The sequence below is a fragment of the Oncorhynchus gorbuscha genome, linkage group LG08 (genome assembly GCF_021184085.1).
Source record: "Oncorhynchus gorbuscha isolate QuinsamMale2020 ecotype Even-year linkage group LG08, OgorEven_v1.0, whole genome shotgun sequence".
NCBI lineage: Eukaryota > Metazoa > Chordata > Actinopteri > Salmoniformes > Salmonidae > Oncorhynchus > Oncorhynchus gorbuscha.
This window is the reverse complement of record NC_060180.1, coordinates 44,463,033-44,475,399: the sequence shown is the minus strand read 5'-3', so window position 1 is coordinate 44,475,399 and position 12,367 is coordinate 44,463,033. Positions and strand designations below refer to the sequence as shown.

Genomic DNA, 12,367 nt, shown 5'->3' with positions numbered 1-12,367 from the left:
CAATACTGTGTGTGTGTGTGTGTGTGTGTGTTTGCTTTAGGGTGTACTCTTCCCTCCTTTGCTTGTTTATTATAGACAATTCTGAATTAACAGGCTACAAATCAATGGTTTTAATATAGGTAATATAGTAATCTTTGTTTAGAACTATGATTTAGCAGGGTTTGCTTAGAGAAAAGGTCCTATCAGTATGTGTGTGTACTAACTGCTTACAGTGACTTCAAAATAACCTGGAAGGAAGGGAGGTGTTGCTTCTGATTAAAAACTAGAAAGTCCTAACGTTTCACGGTTAAACACAGACGGAGGATCGAACACAATAGTATAAATGAAAGGAAATTAACAACAGAACAGAATGTTCAGTGTTTGCCCAGGTTCTGAGGTAGAGATCTGTGAGGTTTTAAACAGGGCTCTTACTTCTGGAGCTTGGGTCGTGTTCAGTAGGCATGCCATGGAAGAAAATAGTGGAGAGGTACCAACCGGACTTGCCCAATAAGAAATGTTCATTTTTATTTCCCATTGCAAAATGTTTTGCTATGGTGTGCACTAATGAACACGACCCCATTGCTAGTACATGTAGCCTACTGTATGTTGCAAGAAAAAGTCACAGAGCTTGATGTAGAATAAACCTTTAAATAAATGGTTTGAGATTAGTTTCACATATTAAAATGACATTTTCAACCATTTCCACTCATGTTGGCTTGCTCTGGTAATTTATTGGCTAACAGTAGGCACAAAGAGAGGAGGCTCAGCTCAGGCCACAAACCAACATGGGACTACAAAACAAGAGTGGTCAGAAAAATCAGGGTCGGTCTGAGAAATGTAGCTGCACCATACTACTGTAGCAGTCAGACCTATAGGATGCCATATCCTTCACGTTAACATACACACATGTATTGTAAGTACAAGAATGTTTGTGCATTTACTGAAAAGCCGGTGTGTTGGAACTGCACATGTGTTGTGTGTTAGGGCTGGTGCAGAATTGTTTGAATTAATGTAGGATCTTAGTCATTCGGTTTGTTGCTCTTGTGTGTGTATTATGAGCATTGACTTAAATAAATATACATTCTAAGAGACATTTGGTCTATGTCTCAAATGTCACCCTATTCCCTATGTAGTTTACTACTTTTGACTAGGGCCCATAAGGCTTTTGACCATGGTTATTGCTAACCAGGCTGAAATTATGAACAGTATGTTTGGTTGGCATAACGACAACATGTACAACGCAGAACATTCAATGATGCTAGTGTTGTCATTTATACAATTCAGTAAAAACATTACAGCTTGTTATTAAGTCAAACATTCAATAAATCCCCAAAATGTAATGTTGAAGAAATCCACAAATAAAAAACAACATTGGAATGTCCAAGTGTTAAAAGCTATTATAAATAGCACTTAAACTTTTAGCCCAAAAATTAAGACAAAAGTAGTCACAAACAATAGCAAAACATGAGTTAAGGTAGTCACAAACAAGTTAAACAAAACAAACATAAAATATGACGCAAAAAAATGCAAATGACAAAAATGGGACAAAATTGAAATCCCAATAAAATGTCCAACATTTTGACACCTACCAGTTCTATTTCCATTTGTGATTTGGTGATTTCAATGCACTTGAGCATCCTTCACAAAAAAATCTACTGTTTCAAAAGTATAACAGCAAAGATTTACAGTAGTATCTGCAACACCTTTGGAATCAAATACGGACGGACACGGGGAGCTAAAAATACTACATTTGCAATCTTGTGTCGAATACCACATAACATTTAACCGTTACTATCCTACTGCAGCAGTGCAATGTGTGATATTTTAACTTACTGAACACCTAATGGTGTTGGAGGGCCAGTGGGAGGCACTCTTTCCTCTGGTCTAAAAAAATATCCCAATGCCCCAGGGCAGTGATTGGGGACACTGCCCTGTGTAGGGTCCCGTCTTTCGGATGGGACGTTAAAACGGGTGTCCTGACTCTCTGAGGTCATTAAAGATCCCATGGCACTTATCGTAAGAGTAGGGGTGTTAACCCCGGTGTCCTGTCTAAATTTCCAATCTGGCCCTCAAACCATCACGGTCACCTAAATAATCCCCAGTTTACAATTGGCTCATTCATCCCCCTCCTCTCCCATGTAACTATTCCCCAGGTCGTTGCTGCAAATGAGAACATGTTCTCAGTCAACTTACCTGGTAAAATAACAGATAAATAAAATAAAAACTTAATGATATTATTCCAAAGACTGTTGCAAATATCAGTGCTCACATTGATTCCCAAATGTATAAAGCAGTTCATAGTAGTCATACTGATCTAGGAATAGGTCCATATACTCTGTTATCTATTATACTCTAAGTCAAAACAGATCCTAGATCAGCACTCCTACTCTGAGATGCTTTGTGAATACATACAGTACCAGTCAAAAGTTTGGAAGCACCTACTCATTCAAGGTTTTTATTTATTTTTACTATTTTCTACATTGTAGAATAATAGAAGACATCAAAACGATGAAATAACACATGGAATCATGTAGTAACAAAAAAAAAGTTAAACAAATCAAATTATATTTTAGATTTGAGACTCTTCAATGTAGCCACCCTTTGCCTTGATGACAGGTTTTCACTCTTGGCATTCTTTCAACTAGCTTCACCTGGAATGCTTTTCCAACAATCTTGAAGGAGTTCCTACATATACTGAGCACTTGTTGGATGCTTATCCTTCACTCTGCGGTCCAACTCATCCCAAGCCATCTCAAATGGGTTGAGATCGGGTGACTGTCCCACTAAGCGCAAACCAGATGGGATGGCGTATCACTGCAGAATTCTGTGGTAGCCATGCTGGTTAAGTGTGCCTTGAATTCAAAATAAGAATCAGACAGCGTCACCAGGAAAGCACTCCCACACCTCCCCCATGCTTCATGGTGGGAACCACACATGTGGAGATCATCCGTTCACCTACTCTGCGTCTCACAAAGACACCGTGGTTGGACCCAAAAAGTTTGACTCATCAGACCAAAGGACAGATTTCCATTGCTCATGTTTGATGGCCCTAGCAAGTCTCTTCTTCTTATTAGTGTCCCTTCTGTGTCTGTTACTTGAACTCTGTGAAGCATTTATTTGGGCTGCAATGAGATGTGCAGTTAACTCTAATGAACTTCTGCAGCAAAGGTAACTCTGGGTCTTCCTTTCCTGTGGCAGTCCTCATGAGAGACAGTTTCATCATAGCGCTTGATGGTATTCGAGCTGTTCTTGCAATAATATGGACCTGGTCTTTTACCAAATAGGGCTATCTTCTCTATATCACCCCTACCTTGTCACAACACAACTGATTGGCTCGAAATCATTAAGAAGGAAATTAATTCCACAGATTCATTTAACAAGGCACACCTGTTAATTGAAATGCATTCCAGGTGAGGTGCTTCCTGAAGCACCTCCCACGAGTTGGATTGGCTTGATGGGCACTTCTTACGTACCATACGGTCAAGCTGCTCCCACAACAGCTCAATAGGGTTGAGATCCGGTGACTGTGCTGGCCACCCCATTATAGACAGAATACCAGTTGACTGCTTCTTCTCTAAATAGTTATTGCATAGTTTGGAGCTGTGCTTTGGGCCATTGTCCTGTTGTAGGAGGAAATTGGCTCCAATTAAGCGCCGTCCACAGGGTATGGCATGGTGTTGCAAAATGGAGTGATAGCTTTCGTTCTTCAAGATCCCTTTTACCTTGTACAAATCTCAAACTTTACCACCACCAAAGCACCCCCAGACCATCACATCGCCTCCACCATGCTTGACAGATGGCGTCAAGCACACCTTCAGCAGCTTTTCATTTTTTCTGAGTCTCACGAATGTTCTTATTTGTGATCCGAACACCAAACGTAGATTTGTCTGTCACTTCTTTCCAATCTTCCTCTGTGCAGTGTCTGTGTTCTTTTGCCCATCTTTTATTTTTATTGGCCAGTCTGAGATATGGCTTTTTCTTTGCAACTGGCTAGAAGGCCAGCATCCTGGAACCATACTGTCTGTCTGTCTGGTATGCTAATGTATGGCAGATAGGTAAACATTGAAAAACTTCTCTGACTAATAAAATGGTCTCTCTCATACACACTTCTCTCAGGAAACTGTCCTATAAAAACGTTATATGGTTAAGCCTGCACTGTCTCAATGGATAGGTAGCACCTCTTAGATGGATCTAAAGATGTTCCATTCTCCTCATGTTCTACATTGTCTGCATCGCAAATTCCTTTATATGCACTACATTTTGTCAAAGGTTGTGCACTATAAAGGGAATAGGGTGCCATTTGGGACGCATCCAGTAGCTTCTCTCCCAGCTAGACACACACTGAGGCAGACACGCTTTCCGTTCTTACGTATTAAGACATAAAAATCATACAAGTCACAACAAAAGTTTGTTAGCTTGTAAATTGGCCATTAGAGTAGAGCTCGAGTTGTGGCTACTGTTATCATTGTTGACTTACTCTCTTCGGACAAAGAACACTGTGGTTGTTACCACAGATTGGGCTTCTTGCCTACAAAGGAAATAGAATCATCAGTTAAATTGCAAATGCCACCACATTCCCTATATTGTGCACTTCTTTTGACCAGAGCCGTAGTGGATCTCTGGCAGTACAAGCCAAGCCTGTACATCACATCCTCCGTAATCCTCTTCCTGTTACGGCTTCTAAGGACAGAGATCAGCTCAACCAAGTTTCTCCCAACACAACACATACCTGTCCCCAGCGCTACCCATCCCCTCTCTCTCTTCCCTCCATCTCCTTCCTCCCTCTCTCAGGGCCTTAGGAAACTCCTTACACCACACTCAGGTGTTCAGACTTCAGAGGACAGCCCACAAGGTTCTCCAACACACACACACACACCTTCACAGAAGAAGCCACTCTCTTATCTGGATACATGTGTGCAAGAGCGTGTGAATACAGTGCCTTGCGAAAGTATTCGGCCCCCTTGAACTTTGCAACCTTTTGCCACATTTCAGGCTTCAAACATAAAGATATTAAAACTGTATTTTTTTTGTGAAGAATCAACAACAAGTGGGACACAATCATGAAGTGGAACGACATTTATTGGATATTTCAAACTTTTTTAACAAATCAAAAACTGAAAAATTGAGCGTGCAAAATTATCAGCCCCTTTACTTTCAGTGTAGCAAACTCTCTCCAGAAGTTCAGTGAGGATCTCTGAATGATCCAATGTTGACCTAAATGACTAATGATGATAAATACAATCCACCTGTGTGTAATCAAGTCTCCGTATAAATGCACCTGCACTGTGATAGTCTCAGAGGTCCGTTAAAAGCGGAGAGAGCATCATGAAGAACAAGGAACACACCAGGCAGGTCCGAGATACTGTTGTGAAGAAGTTTAAAGCCGGATTTGGATACAAAAAGATTTCCCAAGCTTTAAACATCCCAAGGAGCACTGTGCAAGTAATAATATTGAAATGGAAGGAGTATCAGACCACTGCAAATCTACCAAGACCTGGCCGTCCCTCTAAACTTTCAGCTCATACAAGGAGAAGACTGATCAGAGGCAGCCAAGAGGCCCATGATCACTCTGGATGAACTGCAGAGATCTACAGCTGAGGTGGGAGACTCTGTCCATAGGACAACAATCAGTCGTATATTGCACAAATCTGGCCTTTATGGAAGAGTGGCAAGAAGAAAGCCATTTCTTAAAGATATCCATAAAAAGTGTCATTTAAAGTTTGCCACAAGCCACCTGGGAGACACACCAAACATGTGGAAGAAGCTGCTCTGGTCAGATGAAACCAAAATTGAACTTTTTGGCAACAATGCAAAACGTTATGTTTGGCGTAAAAGCAACACATCTCATCACCCTGAACACATTATCCCCACTGTCAAACATGGTGGTGGCAGCATCATGGTTTGGGCCTGCTTTTCTTCAGCAAGGACAGGGAAGATGGTTAAAATTGATGGGAAGATGGATGGAGCCAAATACAGGACCATTCTGGAAGAAAACCTGATGGAGTCTGCAAAAGACCTGAGACTGGGACGGAGATTTGTCTTCCAACAAGACAATGATCCAAAACATAAAGCAAAATCTACAATTGAATGGTTCAAAAATAAACATATCCAGGTGTTAGAATGGCCAAGTCAAAGTCCAGACCTGAATCCAATCGAGAATCTGTGGAAAGAACTGAAAACTGCTGTTCACAAATGCTCTCCATCCAACCTCACTGAGCCCGAGCTGTTTTGCAAGGAGCAATGGGAAAAAATTTCAGTCTCTCGATGTGCAAAACTGATGGAGACATACCCCAAGCGACTTACAGCTGTAATCGCAGCTTGTGTCCCACTTGTTGTTGATTCTTCGCAAAAAAATAGGGTTTTATATCTTTATGTTTGAAGCCTGAAATGTGGCAAAAGGTCGCAAAGTTCAAGGGGGCCGAATACTTTCGCAAGGCACTGTATATATAGAACAGTTTGTTTGTAACGGTGAACTTGTTTGTTCAGGTGTGGTTTGTTAATGCCATCGGGCTGGTGTTATACACAACTGTCATCCAGTAGTGGCTCCTTGCCCTCTGCCCCGCTCCTGGGAGGGCTGTGTGAGTGGCTCTGGGCTACGCTGCTGTATTTCTTGTAGCCTCCCGGTCGGACCCCTGGGCCACCGTACTCTGGGAACAAGAAGAGTAGTACGGAGCAAGCCCCAAACAGGAAGGGAGGGCCGGGGATGATGGAACTCTGGAGGCAGAGCGAGAATACATATGTGATTGTTAGTAAATGTGTGAGTTTGTTGCTTTATTCACACCATAGGGCCAACCTGATCTGTACTGCACTGGCTCAGACATCTTCTTTTTACATTGTCCTTTCATCCATTCTATGGTGGAGAGATAACCAGGCCAGCCCAGTACAGCTCAACTGGTATTGGCCCTATTGTGTGAATTAGGGTTGTGTGTGTGTGTGTGTCCTGTCCTTCCTAGTCGCACATCGTCCGTGGGGTTGGCTGAGTGATTGAGTGTGTATGTGTCCTGTCGTCACTGGTCTCAACTCATCTGTGGGGTTGGCCATTTTGGGCTTGGGTTCTTTCCCAGGGCTGTCTACTGCGTCCAGATCAGTCAGCTCCATGTGGAACAGATAGAAGATGAAACCATAGAATGCTGGGTCCAGACCGTTACACAGACCACGGATACCTGTTATCATCCCCTGGACCACATCTAGAGACAGACAATGAAGAGGTTACACAATGATCGAACACAGTAAACATACTACAAATTAAGGTGGTCCATTGCAATAAACAAGCTGAACTTTGCACGTACCACCGTGATAACGCTGGCTTACTTAAAATGCTGCTAAACGGGAGATTACATGAACCTGCACGTTAAAGCAAACTTGATTTCAACCAAAACCCCTCAAGGATAAACCAGCAGTTCAGTTGAGGGTCAAGTGATTATAATAACAGACAGCTGCTTCTAGGGTACATTTGACATTTTCACAAAAAAATAAATGTTGACTACATTTTCATTTGATAAAAAAAATAGGCCTTTATAATCTAACTTAATCAAGATTGACTTGATTTAGTTACACATTTGAAATATGGACAGTCCAGGGATATTTTACACCCAATCGTGATAAGAACTGACCATAACACACATTTTTACTTTAAAGACAGTTGTCAGGGTAGCCTAGTGGTTTGGACTAGAAACCGAAAGGTTGCAAGATTGAATCTCGAGCTGAGAAGGTAAAAATCTGCCCCTGAACAAGGCAGTTAACCCACTGTTTCTAGGCCGTCATTGAAAATCAGAATTGGTTCTGACTTGCCTAGTTAAATAAAAGGTAAAATAAAAAATGTAATGGATTAAATAAATTTGAAAAATAATAAGAGTAGGCTAGATTGTAAAGAAATGTTCATTCTTATGCAGGTGACCAGGTTACTGCTATTGCATTGTTATAACTGAGACAACACATAGCAACGTATTTTCACAGTAAAGCATGTTGGGTCCCCTACAGGATAGCTCCCACACACACACACACACACACATATACACACTAACTGCCGAGGACACACAGATAAGACATACACCCACACATTGGGAGGAAGAGACACAGCCTTGACTTGCAGACACAAGCACACACACACAATCTCCTTCCTAGCCGAACATTGTGTGACTGAGAACAGCCCGACGAGACCCGGAGGAACGACGGACGGCTCAACAGGACCAATCCAAGAAGACAACACCTCAACTGTGGCCAACCAAAAGACCGTGACTTCCAGACTCAACCTACTTTCTGTACTGTACATAACATGCTTGCAATCTGTTATCGGGGCTTCTTTCTGCTGGTTCCTTGTGAGCCAAATGAATGAGCCCGTATACGTTGTACCAGATATCTTTACTCTGAATAAACTGTCGCTTGTCACATAATTGACCACCTTGTCCGAATCGATCCTTGACCGACTAGCCCTATCTACATATCCCATTATCAACAAGATCAACATTAGTTTTTAATTCGTAAACAAGGAAATAAACCTACTTTATTTCAGTTATACGGAATGATTGTCAAATAGATCCGCCCGAAAAAGTAGGATTAAGTTGTTTCCGATGATAATATCCACCAGAGGGCGAAATTATTTGAAAAATGCTTGATACAGTAGCAATCAGGATTAAGGTAACAGAGAGCGGTAATGAGGTGACCAATAAAGATTGCAATTGAGATATACTGTGCGGGTGAATTTAGCTCATATTTAGCTCATATTGACGGTTTAACGAGAGATCTGCTGGCGATAATCTGGTGGCCATCGATGGTTGCAATAGACCCAAAGGCTTTATAGGGCATTCATAACACCTTCACAAGGACGAGATGAACGCTTCAGAAATCATTTATAAGCTCACCATTGGGGTTGAAATCTTTAGAGCAAGTAGCCTATACTATGCCTTGTATATTATATAGACAAACATTTCAGATCTGAAAAAAAGGGGGACCATTTCTGATTAGGGCAGTCTTATATTGGTATGTGGTAGTAGTAGCTCACCCTGCTGGTCTGAGTCTGCGTTGCGAGACAGGATGGCACTAATAGCTGGGAAGGTGATGCTAGGACATGGCCGCTACCGCTACTGCTGCCCACATCATCCTAACGGGAGAGAGAAAACACAATTCCATTTTCCCGACCATTTGCATGTGTCTGTGTGCACCGAGAGACACCTCAGCTCAAACCAAACAATCGCTGTAGAAAAATGTGGTTTTCATTTGAGGTAATTCTTCAACAAAGTATTTTCCAACTCCGGAGAGGAATCAGCAGGCAACGAATCAGACTGTACACACACAGTACACTGAAAAGGTCATATAGTCAGGAGGTGGAAACACGGAAATCCTCCTCACAGACTGATATCACAGAGACAGGACTAATCTGGCCTGTATTCAACCTCTCTTCAATGCATCTATCAGAGTCAACACTAACAACAGTAACCATAATAAGACAACATTCAGAGCATCAGGACTGCATCAGGACTACTTTCTTTCCCGTCCTCTCAGCCCTCTGGTTCAAACCATTAACAATAGATTAGTGTTAAAGCCAGAACAATAAAGTCAAAATCAACTGTCCTCTGTTGACCCCATGATAAAGGATCGTCGCAGAGTGACCTGTTCAGTGCTGTGGATTGTGGATCATTGGGGTACACTAGATACAATGCTCTGGTTAGTGAACTGTATTGTAGTTGGTGTTATGCTGCGCTCTAATGGCCTGACAGGATAGCGCCGTTTAATGTGACACAATATACTTTGTCAACTCATGGAAATTGTATTCCCATTTCATTTTGAGTTGATTAAAAGAAAATAAAGCAATGTCCGCTCACTGTCTGCTGACTGCTCCACAAAACGTGGTGCTTAAAGGGGTTATTGTGACCAATATGTTATTGTAAGGCCTGGGTCAAGATTAGTGATACCAGGGTTATGGTTAGTGAATTACAGTAAGTGACATTGGGACGTAGTTGGTACTGACCATGGTTGTGATCCGAAGTCGTACCAGGCCAGCTGTAATATCTGGAAGCCCAGGCACAGTAGGATGGTGTTCTTATTCGCTATGGAGCGCATCAGGATCCCGAGAACCACCATCTGACACAGAGAACACAGCAGGTAATCTATCGATCAATCATTTATTTATTACAGATATGTCAACAACTCTAGGACTTCCGAAAAGACATCACAACCGAAGTCAAAAAACTGTATAACAAGTATCAAAAGGTCACCAACCTGAGCCACGATGGAGTGGATGCCCACCACAGCGATGAAGGCTGTAACTGTCTCTGACCTGAACCTTATCACCTGGGGAGAATATACAGTTTAGTGGAGACATACAGTATATACACTGAACAAAAATATAAAACGCAACATGTAAAGTGTTGGCCATATGTTTCATGAGCTGAAATAAAAGATCCCAAAAATGTTATATACGCACAAAAAGCTTATTTCTCAAATTTGGATAATCCCTGTTTGTGAGCATTTCTCCTTTGTCAAAATAATCCACCCACTTGACAGGTGTGGCATATCAAGGAGCTGATTAAATCAAATCAAATGTATTTATATAGCCCTTTGTACATCAGCTGATATCTCAAAGTGCTCTAGAGAAACCCAGCCTAAAACCCCAAACAGCAAGCAATGCAGGTGTAGAAGCACGGTGGCTAGGAAAAACTCCCTAGACAGGCCAAAACCTAGGAAGAAACCTAGAGAGGAACCAGGCTATGTGGGGTGGCCAGTCCTCTTCTGGCTGTGCCGGGTGGAGATTATACAGAACATGGCCAAGATGTTCAAATGTTCATAAATGACCAGCATGGTCCAATAATAATAAGGCAGAACAGTTGAAACTGGAGCAGCTGCATGGCCAGGTGGACTGGGGACAGCAAGGAGTCATCATGTCAGGTAGTCCTGGGGCATGGTCTTAGGGCTCAGGTCCGAGAGAGAGAAAAAAAGAAGGAGAGAATTGGAGAACGCACACTAAGATTCACACAGGACACCGAATAGGACAGGATAAGTACTCCAGATATAACAAACTGACCCTAGCCCCCGACACAAACTACTGCAGCATAAATACTGGAGGCTGAGACAGGAGGGGTCAGGAGACACTGTGGCCCCATCCGAGGACACCCCCTGTGGGGGTCGTAAAAAAGGAGAGGAGAGAAAAAGAGGAGAGGGAGAGGAGAGAGACAAAGGGGTGAAAGAAATGAGACCTCATTGAGCTGTGCACTGAGATACTGAGTAACTAACCACAGTTATGTAGTAGTCCATGCTCTACTTGCACATCATCATCTGCACATATATATCACTCCAGTGTTAATGCTAAATTGTAATTATTTCTCCACTATGGCCTATTTATTGCCTTACCCCCCTAATCTTATTACATTTGCACACACAGTATATATATAAAAAATAAATGTAAAAAACTGTTGTTATCCTACCTAAAGTGTCCTGGCTCCAGGCTCGAGAGAAACAGGCTAGGCTGCTGTTAACTGTTGTTATCCTACCTAAAGTGTCCTGGCTCCAGGCTCGAGAGAAACAGGCTAGGCTGCTGTTAACTGTTGTTATCCTACCTAAAGTGTCCTGGCTCCAGACTAGAGAGCAACAGGCTAGGCTGCTGTTAACTGTTGTTATCCTACCTAAAGTGTCCTGGCTCCAGACTAGAGAGCAACAGGCTAGGCTGCTGTTGACTGTTGTTATCCTACCTAAAAAGTGTCCTGGCTCCAGGCTTGAGAGAAACAGGCTAGGCTGCTGTTAACTGTTGTCATCTTACCTTGACACCGCGACGAAGCCCATTCATCAGGAATGTGTGTTGAGGGAATGTTTCATGTAAGACCTGGGAAACAGACAAGGCATCATCAACTGTTGTGTCCATACAGTAGCCTACAGTAAAGTGACCCACACAGTACAGTGACTGCTATACACTTCCGCGTTAGTCAAACTAAAGCAAAGGAAAGCACATACACCACGCCAATATAAAGTGACACTGAGAAAACAGAACGGTTGTGTCCATATTAGTACAGTGTAACAGACCTATGTAATGACATACAGTGGCTCGTGTTGACTACAGTAACTTCAGTTAGTCAAACTACAGCACACTGACCTGGAGGTACCCATTAACAATATCCTCTCCATTACCTAATAGTGACCTTTCTGTGTCTGAGATACCGAGGGAACGAACTCTCAGTTAGATAATGGAAAATGATGTAGAAAGGTTGAGGGGAGAGACTCTAGCACACTGTGTAAATAACACACTTAAAGTACACCTTTATTCCCTAACGAAATGTAGTCTGAAGCAAGCAGGCAGATGGTATAATTTCCCTCAAATTCACAAACAGAGGTCAGGCATGATGGTGAAAGTGCAGCCTAAATCAATGTGATGCAGTTCAAAGTCTACAGACAGTATTGG

The 12,367-nt window shown here is 42.3% G+C and overlaps 1 pseudogene; it reads right to left on the bottom strand.

Annotated features, from left to right (window-relative positions):
• Positions 1-6,325: 6,325 nt before the first annotated feature.
• Positions 6,326-11,932, bottom strand: LOC124041700 (annotated as a pseudogene).
• Between the last annotated feature and the right edge of the window lie 435 nt (positions 11,933-12,367).